The following is a 14,435-nucleotide window of genomic DNA, read 5'->3' as shown; positions in this document are numbered from 1 at the left end:
TTTAGGTGTTATAAGTTTAGGCATGATAAGTTTAGGTGTGATAAGTTTAGACGTGATAAGTTTAGGTGTGATAAGTTTAGGTGTGATAAGTTTAGGCGTGATAAGTTTAGATAAGTTAAGATCGCGTGCAAAGTCCCGCACGCAAAGCAGCGCCATTAAACTCTATGCAAAGTGCACCAGACTTTGCTAGCGCAAAACTTTTGATCAGCTGTGCTCTGCGGTGCTAACCCAGTTGGTGCTTAAAGGGAACCTAAACTGAGAAGGACATGGATTTTTCCTTTTAAAATAATACCAGTTGCCTGAATCGCCTGCTGATCCTGTGTCTCTAATACTTTTAGCCACAGCCCCTGAACAAGCATGCAGATCAGGTGCTCTGACTGAAGTCAGACTGGATTAGCTGCATGCTTGTTTCAGGGTGTGATTCAGCCACTATTGCAGCCACAGAGATCAGCTGGACTGCCAGGCAACTGGTATTGTTTAACAGGAAACATCCATATCACTCTCAGTTAAGGTTCCCTTTAAACTTATCACGCCTAAACTTATCACACCTAAACTTATCATACCTAAACTTATCACACCTATGCCTAAACTGAGTTTAGGCATGATAAAGGGCTTTTCACCAGCGTGCTAACTGTTAGCACCGCTTTGTGAATCAGGCCCACTGTATGTGTGTGGGGACTGGCCCTAACTTCTTGCAGGAGTGGGTTAGAAGTACTAATATACCTCAATAATTATTCCAAGCCCAAGTGAGAAAAGATTTCTGTCCCCCTCTTGAAAAGCCTTCCTATGTCATAGACATTGTTGGCTGGTATTGTTTAGGCTGGGGAGACCCACACAAGTCAGCTCAGCCATTCTGTCTGATACCAGCCTGCATATGGAACAAAAAGATAAAACTGGATTAAGGGTTTGTTTTTTATTATTTGAAATATTTACAGAAAGAAAGAAAGAAAGAAAGAAAGAAAGAAAGAAAGAAAGAAAGAAAGAAAGAAAGAAAGAAAGAAAGAAAGAAAGAAAGACCATGGAAACAAATATGAAGTTAGAGAAGCAGTAGGCAATAAGTGACTCCTTATCACTTTTTAGCTTCGTATAAGAGAGGCATCAGTCTGTAATAGGTGGATATAGGAGTTTGCAGGAAGTGGCCATAAATCCTAATCAGCTATTCACTTCAGCACGGGGCCTTTACTAGATGGAAGCCCTGTTCCTAGTCTTTAGTCAGATGAAAGTTGTGGTTGGAATACTGAAAAAGACAATGATAAGCAATGGTTCTCTGTTACTCTCAGCATCCAGGGCACAGAAACTGTGCCTGTCTGCATCGCCACAGTGAAAATAATGTAATAAAAAAGTGCTTATTTTTTACAATAATGATGTATAAATGATTTAGTCAGTGCTTGCTCATTGTAAAATCTTTCCTCTCCCTGATTTACATTCTGACATTTACAACATGGTGGCATTTTTACTCCTGGCAGGTGATGTCAGTGGAAGGAGATGCTGCATGCTTTTTTTGCAGTTGGCCCCAGCTGTAAACAGCGGTTATTTCCCACAATGCAATGAGGTTCACAGACAGGAAACTGTCAGGACCATGGTTGTGACATCACACTGTGGGTGGGGTTTCACCACAATATCAGCCATACGGCGCCCCCTGATGATGCGTTTGAGAAAAGGTAAAGATTTCTCATGGGAAAGGGGCTATCAGCTACTGATTGGGATGAAGTTCAATTCTTGGTCACGGTTTCTCTTTAAATCCTGGTTTAGCTGCCTCAACTGCTGGCAAATACCTGGAAAACCAATATAGAAAGAAAGAAAGAAAGAAAGAAAGAAAGAAAGAAAGAAAGAAAGAAAGAAAGAAAGAAAGAAAGAAAGAAAGAAAGAAAGAAAGAAAGAAAGAAAGAAAGAAAGAAAGAAGAAAGAAAGAAAGACTATGGAAACAAATATGAAGTTAGAGAAGCAGTAGGCAATAAGTGATGTGGGACACTAAAGAAAGTTCAGGAAAAATAATAGAAATCACCTAAACAGCTATAAACAGCTTTCTAATACTCATGACAATTAGTTTAATGTTCCAGGCAAACTGCAAATAGCCGTCATTACACCGGCTAAATTGACAATTGAATTAGCCAGTAAACTGCGTGCAATTCAGAGAGATAGGAAGCTGGTATGCAGCAAGTTTTTGCTGAACAGTTGGTATATGTAGCTTCAGGGCCGGTTCACACGCAGGCCCATATGCAGTTAACTTTTTCTCCTGAGTTTTCTCCTAGGTGATACATTTATACCTTGTCAGTAAAATGCCTTTTAAACCACCAGGAAGAAAGAAAAAAATCTAAATAGTTTTGATAGTACTTATTCAATTACTTTTTGGTATTTTCTCAATGGTATGGTGCTAAAAAGTTATTTTGAAAAGATGATGAAAAATTATCTCCTAGGAGAAAAGTCAGGAGAAAAAGCGAATTGCATATGGCCCCGGACCCACATGCAACTCACTTTTTCTCCACCATTTTCTCCTAGATGATAATTTTTAATTTTCTCTTTAAAACCAATTTTCAGCAGTATGCAATTGAAAAAGTACCAAAAGTAGTAGAAAAGGTTCTATCCAAATTATTTTGAGTACTTTCTTACTTGCTGGGGGTTTAAAAGGCATTTTATTAACAAGGTGTGAACATATCAACTTGGAGAATTTTAAGGAGAAAAATATATTGCATATGGGGCCCAGGAGCCCCCTGCGCGCCGCTATACCCCCCGCAGTGCTAGCGACACGCAGCGTGTCGCCAGCACAATGCTCACCTGTGCCGTGTCTGTTAGCGCCGCTCCCCCGGCTCCTCTGTATCAGCGCTACCCGCCCGCGTCACTTCCCTCCAATCAGCGGGAGCGGGTAGCGCCGATACAGAGGAGCCGGGGGAGCGGTGCTAACAGACAGGTATAGGTAAACATTGTGCTGGCGACACGCTGCGTGTCGCCAGCACTGCGGGGGGTATAGCGGCGCACAGGGGGGTCTTGGAGGCACACCATGGGGCAACGGAGGCTGGTCTTAGTGTGCACAACCAGCCTCTGTGCCCCACTAACATAATTAAATCCCACCTCGGGTTCTCTTTAAAAGTTATTAAAAAGAGAAGATGAAAATTATCTCTTAGTAGATATCTCAGGAGAAAAAGTGAATTGCATATAGGCCCAGGGGCCACATTCTATTGCCGAACTCGCCAGCGCTAAGCACTGGCGAGTTCTTAACTTAGGCAGGGCCGGATTTGTACTTTTCACCACCCAAGGCCAACTATACCGTCTGTTTGGTTGTTATCTCTGTGTGCCCCAATGATAATTCTACTTACTTTCCCTCATTGGATGTCAGTTGTCACAGATGACTATTTTAGTAATATGCGTATAGATTATAAGTCATGTTTTCCTTAAGAACTTTTATGTTATGTTTGTTATCTCATTAATGATGGAACCATTGTGTCACCATGAGAGCTAGGCTGAAGTGTACCTGCAGGATAGAGCTTACAGGTCTTGCAGGGACGACACAAGTACAGGACAGGGAGTTTGAAGGTTAAATCTGTTCTTGTAGATATGGATGGCTGCATAGAATAGCTTTACTGCCCCTCACTGAGCCGCCCCTAAATTTCTGGTGCCCTAGGCCATGGCCTATGTGGCCTTGCCAGAAATCCGGCCCTGAACTTAGGCGATGGGGACATCGCCTAATCTTATTCAACTTCAGACCCCCCCCCCCCCGCCTACAGGTGTAAAAGAACTCGCTTGGGCGATATAATCGCCCAGCGAGTTCTTAACACGGTATCCAGATACGGTTTGCATGCCTCCAGGAAGCGATGCTTCCCGGCAGACATGAGCATTAGCTTAGACCTGCAAAAAGCAGGTCTAAACCAGCTAATGCACGTCGCCGCTGCAGCATCTTTGAATCTGCAGCTGGGGCTCCACATTGGTCCGCTGTCTGAACCAATAAAATGGCTCCGACAGTGGACCAATGGGGAGCCCCGGCTGCAGATTCAAAGATGCTTTGCCCGGGCTCCTATGCGGACAGTAATTACAGTGTTAGATACACTGTAATTATGCGACGGAATTTGCGGCAAGAGGCGTCGGGTGATCAGCTGAGGTATGTATGTTAACAGGGGTGCTCGGCAGAGCTACGTGGGGGGCTTCTAAAGTGTGCGGCGACCCGACGGGGAGCTCTGGGGGTCTCCTTATTAAAGGAGACCCCCAGATGCTGTGGCGGAAGATGACGGTGATGTTCGGCGGGTGAGTGCGCATGTGTGGGGAGTGAGGCCGTGGTGCTGAAGGACAGCACCACAGCGTAAACCTCACTCCCCATCTCCCGGTAATAGGGAGCATCGCTCAGGCTTTCGCCTGAGTAATGCTCCCTAACGATCGGCCATCGCGCGAAGGATATGGGCAATAGGATTTGCTGGTAATCCTCGTGCGATGGCAAGGTGATAAGTAGCTCGCATCTGCAAGCTACTTATCACATTGAATAGGATATGGCCCCAGGTGTCTTGTCTGAATGCTTTTCTGCAGACTTGCAAATTGTGGCTATAAGGGGAAATAGCAGGCTCCGGGGCCATCGGCTATACAAACTGCGGCTACAGAGTGATGGAGCAGAGTGGTCTGTACATGCAGATAGGCGCCCAGTATAACAAGTTAGAACTCTTTACTGAAGAAAAACATGCAGAGATATATCATACACCATCATCAGGAAATGCAGCTTACTTAGAACAGAGAGGAGCACAGAGAATGCAGGAAATAACAATCCCATAAAGCTCAACATCACATTTTACACACAGTGACATCTTGTGGCTGTTTTACTGTACTGCAGTTAAGGTAATAATCCTGTTGATACTTAAAGAGAAACTCCAACCTAGAATTGAACTTTATACCCCCTTTTACATGAGAAATATAATGCTTTTCACAAACAGACCATCAGGGGGAGCTGTATGACTGATTTTGTGCTGAAACCCCTCCCACAAGAAGCTCTGGGACCGCGGTACTCTGGGCAAACTGCCACAATGTAACAATGTTCACAGACAGGAAATAGCTGTTTACAGCTGTCTCTAACAGCCAAAACAGCTAGGAGCAGCTACATAACCTGCCCACAGTAAAAATGTCACCATGTAATAAATGTCAGAATGTAAATCGGGGAGAGGAAAGATTGTACAATGAGCAAACACTGACATTTATACATAATTATGGTAAAAATGAAGCACTTTTTTTACTACATTATTTTCACTGGAGCTCCACTTTAAAGCCACCCTGGCATTGGTCATTGTGGAATGGCAGCGTTACATCTAAGTCAAGACAAATCAATCTAATCTATCAGGAGGTATTCTGTTATGCAGCAATATAATCTCTATTGCTCTAGCTCAACACACGTTAATTAAATCCTCTGCGTTCCAGTTGAAAGTCCCCCGGGAACATCTCCCCCGACCCCTCCCCCCCCCCCCCCCCCCCCCCCAAGCCTGTTCCAGTTTTAGACGATGAAAATCTAATCTCCGTAAAACTGCTTGCCATGCTAATTTGTGCAAAGCTCCTAACTTTTCAAATGTGTTTATGGAAATGTGGAAAATAACTTGTTTATTGTCTTACAAGCTTGATGTCTTTGTTTCTCTAGCTCTTTGCCGCAAGAGCATTTTAATTGCTGCAAGAACAATATCGTTTGCGTTGTTATTGATCTGGCTTTCTACCCCGACAAAACATCTTTGCAGGATAATTGTGGTTTCCTGGTATGAGATCAAACAAGAGACTGAGCTGTCACCTGATGCTCGATTTGTTCCGGGCTGTATCTAAACAGTCTTCGCTGTGATTAAAGGCCTTGTGCTAATCCCAGCAAACAAAAATATATCTATGGCTGTGAGGCAGAGCTGAGCGGAGCTCACAGATATAAATTCATCTTTTTCAGCAACGCTATAGGGGAATGCTGGCCGGCTATTTATACAGATAGGGCATAGCTGTCATTTCAAAGCCAGCATTCCCGGGCCAAAGCCTCTGTGGTAAAAACAAAAGGTTAGCAGTCTGCAGTATTGACAAAGGTGGTCACACTTTGTAACGGTACAGGTTCACTTTACAGCATACTTCAACAATGTGAAATAATCTATATTTTGAAGCCTACGTGAACTTTACATTTATGAGGTGACCAAACCTGGGGCTTCTTCAGTGACACCATAAACTGCCTGGCCAATTTGCTTCCCTGGCTCTCCTTCTGTGTTACCCCCACCCCCTTCCCCATTTCAAAGCTCCAGGCCCAAGAGGTTCAGCAATAGAGCAGGTAGTTGGCTGTGCAAATGCTTAGCAATAAAGCCCATAGTTGGCCAGGAAGAGCTTTAGCAATAGAACAGGTAGTTGGCCAGGCAGAACTTCAGCAATAGAGCAGGTAGTTGGCCAGGCAGAACTTCAGCAATAGAGCAGGTAGTTGGCCAGGCAGTGGTTCAGCCATACAGCAGGTAGTTAGCCAGGCAGAACTTCAGCAATAGAGCAGGTAGTTGGCCAGGCACAGCTTCAGCAATAGAGCAGGTAGTTGGCCAGGCAGAACTTCAGCAATAGAGCAGGTAGTTGGCCAGGCAGAACTTCAGCAATAGAGCAGGTAGTTGGCCAGGCACAGCTTCAGCAATAGAGCAGGTAGTTGGCCATGCAGAGCTTTAGCAATAGAACAGGTAGTTGGCCAGGTGGAGCTTCAGCAATAGAGCAGGTAGTTGGCCATGGAGTGCTTTAGCAATAGAACAGGTAGATGACCAGGCAGAGCTTCAGCAATAGAGCAGGTAGTTAGCCAGGCACAGCTTCAGCAATAGAGCAGGTAGTTGGCCATGCAGAGCTTTAGCAATAGAACAGGTAGTTGGCCAGGCACAGCTTCAGCAATAGAGCAGGTAGTTGGCCAGGCACAGCTTCAGCAATAGAGCAGGTAGTGGGCCAGGCACAGCTTCAGCAATAGAGCAGGTAGTTGGCCAGGCACAGCTTCAGCAATAGAGCAGGTAGTTGGCCAGGCACAGCTTCAGCAATAGAGCAGGTAGTTGGCCAGGCACAGCTTCAGCAATAGAGCAGGTAGTTGGCCATGCAGAGCTTTAGCAATAGAACAGGTAGTTGGCCAGGTGGAGCTTCAGCAATAGAGCAGGTAGTTGGCCATGGAGTGCTTTAGCAATAGAACAGGTAGATGACCAGGCAGAGCTTCAGCAATAGAGCAGGTAGTTAGCCAGGCACAGCTTCAGCAATAGAGCAGGTAGTTGGCCATGCAGAGCTTTAGCAATAGAACAGGTAGTTGGCCAGGCACAGCTTCAGCAATAGAGCAGGTAGTTGGCCAGGCACAGCTTCAGCAATAGAGCAGGTAGTTGGCCAGGCACAGCTTCAGCAATAGAGCAGGTAGTTGGCCAGGAACAGCTTCAGCAATAGAGCAGGTAGTTGGCCAGGCACAGCTTCAGCAATAGAGCAGGTAGTTGGCCAGGCACAGCTTCAGCAATAGAGCAGGTAGTTGGCCATGCAGAGCTTTAGCAATAGAACAGGTAGTTGGCCAGGTGGAGCTTCAGCAATAGAGCAGGTAGTTGGCCATGGAGTGCTTTAGCAATAGAACAGGTAGATGACCAGGCAGAGCTTCAGCAATAGAGCAGGTAGTTAGCCAGGCACAGCTTCAGCAATAGAGCAGGTAGTTGGCCATGCAGAGCTTTAGCAATAGAACAGGTAGTTGGCCAGGCACAGCTTCAGCAATAGAGCAGGTAGTTGGCCAGGCACAGCTTCAGCAATAGAGCAGGTAGTTGGCCAGGCACAGCTTCAGCAATAGAGCAGGTAGTTGGCCAGGCACAGCTTCAGCAATAGAGCAGGTAGTTGGCCAGGCACAGCTTCAGCAATAGAGCAGGTAGTTGGCCAGGCACAGCTTCAGCAATAGAACAGGTAGTTGGCCATGCAGAGCTTTAGCAATAGAACAGGTAGTTGGCCAGGCGGAGCTTCTGCAATAGAGCAGGTAGTTGGCCAGGCACAGCTTCAGCAATAGAACAGGTAGTTGGCCATGGAGTGCTTCAGCAATAGAGCAGGTAGTTGGCCAGGCACAGCTTCAGCAATAGAGCAGGTAGTTGGCCAGGTGGAGCTTCAGCAATAGAGCAGGTAGTTGGCCATGGAGTGCTTTAGCAATAGAACAGGTAGATGACCAGGCAGAGCTTCAGCAATAGAGCAGGTAGTTAGCCAGGCAGAGCTTCAGCAATAGAACAGGTAGTTGGCCAGGCAGAGCTTCAGCAATAGAGCAGGCAGTTGGCCAGGTAGAGCTTCAGCAATAGAGCTGGCAGTTGGCCAGGCAGTGGTTCAGCCATAGAGCAGGTAGTTAGCCAAGCAGAGCTTCAGCAATAGAGCAGGCAGTTGGTCAGGCACAGCTTCAGCAATAGAGCAGGTAGTTAGCCAGGCGATCAGTGTCAATTGTAAGAGGCTTCAGAGTCTCATTAAGCAATAGCTGGAAGTTTTGATATGGGAAATGAGGCCAAGCCCTACAAAAAAAATCTCATATTTCACCAACCTGATATTAGTTCTTTTTGCGTGGGAGGGTAAAATGCTTACTTTAGTCCCAGTACACAATGCCAAGGATGGAAAACTGATCCGTGTAAAAACTGAACTCTGGCACAGATCAGTTTTTAAAAGGCTCAGTTTTCCATCTGGGACCCTCCGTTCCGTTAGTGCAGGACAATGCGACGAATCCGTCATTCCGCAAAAACAAATCGCAGCAGACTCAAACTTGCGGACCGTTCGGTGGATCGTGCTGAACGGATCCGTTTAAACGGGCCAATGCTTTGGTTAACATTGGATCATTCGCATCCGTTTCCGTCCGTTTCGTTACGGTCCGCTAAACCTTCCGTTTTTTAGGCCAATGTGAACCGGGCCTAAAATGTTCAATCAAATGTTAAAGGACAACTGAAGTGAGAAGTATATGGAGGCTGCTATATTTATTTCCTTTTAAACAATACCAGTTGCCTGGCAGCCCTGCTGATCTATTTGGCTGCAGTAGTGTCTGAAACACCTGACCTGCTGCATGCTTGTCCAGGGTCTATTGCTAAATGTATTAGAGGCAGATGATCTGCAGGACAGCCAGGCAACTGGTATTGCTTAAAAGGAAATAAATATGGCAGCCTCCATCTCCTGGCTTCAGTTTTCCTTTAAAAAAAAAGTATCAACTGTCTATTTTTATAGCTCATTCGTCAGCAATACTGAGTGAGATGCAGTGTAGCAAATGTTATTATGGGTGTGTAATGCACAACAGACTCTCAGCCACTGAGTTTCCCAATAGGTTTGGTGCGGGCTCTGCCAGTTGCATTAGTGAGCAGCAACAACAGACAACTAACTGTCAGTTCAGCAGACCACCCCGCTTACTTCCCTGTGATTCTGTGGAAAGTATTCGCCTGCAAATGGCTCATCGCGTCCAGAACCTGAGAGGATTTTAATCGTCTGCACAGAGCATGGAGAAAAACATTTACACTGCATTGCCGGGTGGGGAAAAAATAGTCCACAATAAAAGTGGAGACTGCATTCTGTCTGTATTAAAACATGTCTGAACTCAGGCTGCAGTCTTTAAATCTATCATCTCTTTCCTTAGTAACACAATAGCTCAGGAGACAAGCAGAGACAGACCCGCAGCAGTCAGAATGCATCTGAAGTGACTGAGGGACCCCGAATGAAGCCCCTCTCTCTATCCCCTGCCCTGTGCCTCTCCTTCATCCATCAGGTCTGACAAGACAGGTGCTCAGACCCAAACTTCTTTTTCTGTGTTTGATTAAAACAAGGGGGAGTTAGAACCTCTGTTAGTTTTTTTCTAATTCATGTCTGTGTTTACTGTAAAAGATTTGGTGCAGCTTGCCTTCTTAAAACAGAAGGTATTTGCGATAATTCAGCTTTAAGGGCGTGTTCACACTATGAACATTTGCAATTGCATATATTTTTTTTAAGCGCTGGTGATTTTAGAAAACTCCCTAAGGGTCCTTTTCCACTAGCAATCGCTAGCGTTCACGCTGAACGCTAGCGATTGCTGAATCGCAATTACCGGCGATTCCCCGGCGTTCGCGGGCGCGATTTTGCTATGCTATGCACTGCATAGCAAAATCGCGGCAAATATCGCTCCGCCGCGCGTTCGCGTTCCCGGCAAAAACGAATCGTGGTAGTGGAAATGACCTACTGCGATTCCTATGTTAAAAAGCAAACCGTATCGATTGTAAAATCGCTAGCGGTTTGCGTTTTTGCGATTCAGCCAGCGCAAACGCGCTGGTGGAAAAGGGCCCTAAAAGCACTTGTGCAATGATTCCCTGTGACAGTGTTCACATATGAGCGGTTCAATTGCACTCCGCTTCCAAAAGCGCTGCCTGTACATTTTCTGAGTGCTTTGGCTCAATGAAATGTATAGGGAAATCGCAAAGCGCTTGAAAAATTGCTTTGTATAGCGATTTCCCAAGTGCTTTTATGAATAAATTACGCGCGCAAAAGTCCGCGATCGCGCTAATCGCGGCACTTTGCGCGCGCAAAAGTCAGCGAAAAAGTTTGCACCGCTTTGTGAATCAGGCCCATTGTATTTATTCATTTCCGTGTGAAAGAGTTCACTTCCTGACTGATGTCAGGAAGTGAAAAAATGAATCGCTCTGCAAAAGTGCTTAGAAAAGCTTTTTTCCAAGCACAGAGCGCGGGGAAAAGCGCTTACAAAACTCAATAAATCGCTCAATGCTTGCAATGGCGCTTGCGATTTATAATATGAACAGGGCCTAAGGGCTCGTTCATACTAGAAGAGCTTTTCTGAGCGCTTTGTGATTGTAAAAGCTCCTGCTAATGTAATGCTATGGGTGTGAATAGACTGCACTGGAGCGATGTGATTTTGCAAAAATCTCCATAGCATTGCATTAGCAAGAGCTTTTCAAAGTCTCTAGCACTTAAAAAGCTCTTGTAGTGTGAATCAGCCTTAAAACGTGATTACTGGTAACTGTGGTTACCCACAATGCATCACTACTGAGCATTTTATTCAGTAGTGATGCATTGTGGGTAACCAGAGTTAATCACTTAAAGCTGATCATGTTTCATCTTCTGTTTAATTACCTTAAGAGCGTTCCACGCCCATGGGCGTGGCCGCGGCGGCAGCCCCAGGACCGCCTAACGCCGATTGGCATCAAGTCCTGGGGCTGCAGTTTGCAGGAGATTGCGCGCAGGATGCGCGCACATCTCCTGCTTGGGGGGGCGGAGCTCCGCCCCACCTTCAGTCTCCGAGCGGGGAAGACTGTTAGACGGCGTAATCGCCATCTATTTACATGTACAGCGCTGCGATCTGCAGCAGCGCTGTACTGGGGACAGCCGTGTGACACGGCTGTCCCCTCCATAGGCTGGATAGTGATCGGTAGGGATGCTCATTCGGATTCCGCGGAAATGCAATTTCCGAAATTCCGATCGGAAATTGCATTTCCGCATCGGAATGCGGAAATCGGTAATGCAATTGCGTTAGGCGGATTTCCGCCGGAAATCGCGGAAATTTCCGCCGGAAATCGCGGAAATTCCGCCCGACTTTAACATTGATTTTCTCAAAAACTATAAGGTCTTTTTGAAAACTTTTTCTAGGACTTATGGGGGCTTTGCTATTAACCGCTAAAGTCGGCGGATTTTTACTGTAATGTAAAATGCAGAAAATCTACTTCTGCCTATTTTCTGCATTTACATTACAGGAAAAATCCGCCGACTTTAACGGTTAATACCAAAGCCCCCGTACGTCCTAGAAACACCAAATTTTCAGGGTTTGTTAAACAGAATCTTCTGAACAAGATGCAAACAAAGTTTTCAAAAAGACCTTATAGTTTTTGAGAAAATCGATGTTAAAGTCGGGCGGAAATTCTGCATTGGAATGCGGAAATTGGTAGCGGAAAGCGGAATCGGTATTTGGCAATGGCGGAATGCGGAATTACTGCTGAATCGGAAATTAGCATTTCCGACCATCCCTAGTGATCACCCTGATTGGCTGGCGGGGGAATGGAGCAGGGGGATAGAAATTTAAAAAAAGGCATTTTTATTCAAAAATAAATAAAAAAAATATTTATTTAAAAAAAAAAACAACAACTGTGGAGTGATCAGACCCCACCAACAGAGAGCTCTGTTGGTGGGGGGAAAAAGGGGGGGGGGAATCACTCGTGTGCTGTGGTGTGCGGCCCTGCAGCTTGGCCTTAAAGCTGCAGTGGCCAATTACTAAAAATACAGCCTGGTCTATAGGGAGGGGGGGGGGGGGTAGCACTGTGGTCCTGAAGTGATTAAAGAGATTCTGTAACGAAAAAAAGTTCCCCTGGGGGGTACTCACCTCTGGACCCTATCGAGTCTTCCCCCGTCCTCCTGTGTCCCACAGCGGTCTCGCTGCAGCCCCCGGAACGCACAGCCGACAATTTGTCAGGCTGTGCAATATTTACCTTTTCTGGCTCCAGTGGGGGCGCTGTTGCGGCTCTTCCCACGGAGATAGGTGAAAATAGCCAATCTCCGTTGGGTCCCCTCTACTGCGCAGGCGCTCACAATCGAATCCTACCATAGCCATAGTCATATGTCCCTACCTTATTATTACTATTATTATTTATTTATGTAGTGCTGACATCTTATGCAGCACTTTAAAGCCAATGGGTACCGGATTAAAAAAGAAAAAGTCAGATACTCACCTAAGGAGAGGGAAGGCTCGGTCCTAATGAGCCTTCCCTCTCCTCTCCCGGTGCCCTCGGTGCTGCGCTGGCTCCCCCGTTCGCGTCCGCCGCCGCAGGGACTTCGGAGGTCTTCGGGAGCACTCGGGCTTCCGAAGACGGGCCGCTCCATACTACGTACGCGCGAGTGCGTCATAGAGGGCGCTCGCGCATGCGTAGTATGGAGCGGCCGCGTCATCGGGAGCCCGAGTGCTCCCGAAGGCTTCCAAAAGCTCCCGAAGGCATGCGGAAGTGGCAGTATTTGACCGAACTGGTCGAATACTGCCACGGGGGATCCTGCGCGGGACCGGCACCGGGAGAGGAGAGGGAAGGCTCATTAGGACCGAGCCTTCCCTCTCCTTAGGTGAGTATCTGACTTTTTTCTTTTTTAATCTGGTAAACATTCACTTTAAAGAGTACATAGTAATGTCACTGACTGTCCTCAGAGGAGTTCACAATTCCGCTATAGCTATAGCCTTTTCTTCCTACCCTATTATTATTATTATGTACACTCACCTAAAAGATTATTAGGAACACCATACTAATACTGTGTTTGACCCCCCCTTACGCCATCAGAACTGCCTTAATTCTACATGGCATTGATTCAAAAAGGTGCTGAAATCATTCTTTAGAAATGTTGCCCATATTGATAGGATAGGATCTTGCAGTTGATGGCGATTTGTGGGATGCACATCCAGGGCACGAAGTTCCCATTATATCACATCCCAAAGATGCTCTATTGGGTTGATGTAATGCTGGGGGGGGGGGTTATACTTTCTGAGTCAGCGTGTGTGCTCAAGACTATGTAGCTGGGTAATGGAAGAGGCTCCACAGGTGGCCACAGGAGTAATGAACAAGGGAGCAAGATTGCCCAGAGCAACTGCAGCTCTGGGCTTCCGATATCGCCTATCACGCTAGATGCTATGTGATACAATACACAACAGACATAGGCCTCAATTCACTAAGCTTAACCACCCTGGCGTTCTATTAAGATCGCCAGGGCGGCTGCGGGAGGGTTTTTTTTAAATTTAAAAAAAACTATTTCATGCAGCCAACTGAAAGTTGGCTGCATGAAAGCCCACTAGAGGGCGCCCTTCCGGAGGCGTTCTTCCGATCGCCTCCGGCGCCCAGAATAAACAAGGAAGGCCGCAATGAGCGGCCTTCCTTGTTTTGTTTAGATCGTCGCCATAGCGACGAGCGGAGTGACGTCATGGACGTCAGCCGACGTCCTGACGTCAGCCGCCTCCGATCCAGCCCTTAGCGCTGGCCGGAACTTTTTGTTCCGGCTACGCTGGGCTCAGGCGGCTGGGGGGACCCTCTTTCGCCGCTGCTCGCGGCGAATCGCCGCAGAGCGGCGGCGATCAGGCAGCACACGCGGCTGGCAAAGTGCCGGCTGCGTGTGCTGCTCTTTATTTGAACAAAATCGGCCCAGCAGGGCCTGAGCGGCAGCCATCGGCGGTGATGGACGAGCTGAGCTCGTCCATACCGCTAAGATGGTTAACTCCTGTCTTTAATAACTCTTCTGAGCTGTTTTACAGTTATCACAATTATATCACCATGGTGATAACTGTAAAACAGCTCAGAAGAGTTATTAAAGACAGGAGTTAAGCTTAGTGAATTGAGGCCATAGTCGGTAACAGGCTAGGGTCGTACACGTTAATTCAGAAAAATAACAAACGGCTCAGCTAACGGATAAATATATATGCGCAGATCTACATATATATTTATCAAAAAACTAGCTAAAGCACAAGTAATAAGAATTAACAAGACAAACAACAGACAAACAGACGGAATGCTTTG

The 14,435-nt window shown here is 46.4% G+C and overlaps 1 long non-coding RNA gene across 1 annotated transcript; it reads left to right on the top strand.

The window, feature by feature from the left end:
• Positions 1-9,338: 9,338 nt before the first annotated feature.
• LOC137545580 (uncharacterized) lies at positions 9,339-9,749 on the top strand. The gene is made up of 2 exons (XR_011026059.1): positions 9,339-9,444; positions 9,551-9,749. It is a non-coding gene; the product is annotated as an uncharacterized lncRNA (long non-coding RNA).
• The last annotated feature ends 4,686 nt before the right edge of the window (positions 9,750-14,435 follow it).

Source organism: Hyperolius riggenbachi, chromosome 1 (assembly GCF_040937935.1).
Source record: "Hyperolius riggenbachi isolate aHypRig1 chromosome 1, aHypRig1.pri, whole genome shotgun sequence".
In the NCBI taxonomy this organism is placed as follows: domain Eukaryota; kingdom Metazoa; phylum Chordata; class Amphibia; order Anura; family Hyperoliidae; genus Hyperolius; species Hyperolius riggenbachi.
The sequence above is the reverse complement of the archived record's forward strand: the minus strand, read 5'-3'. Positions and strand labels throughout refer to the sequence as shown.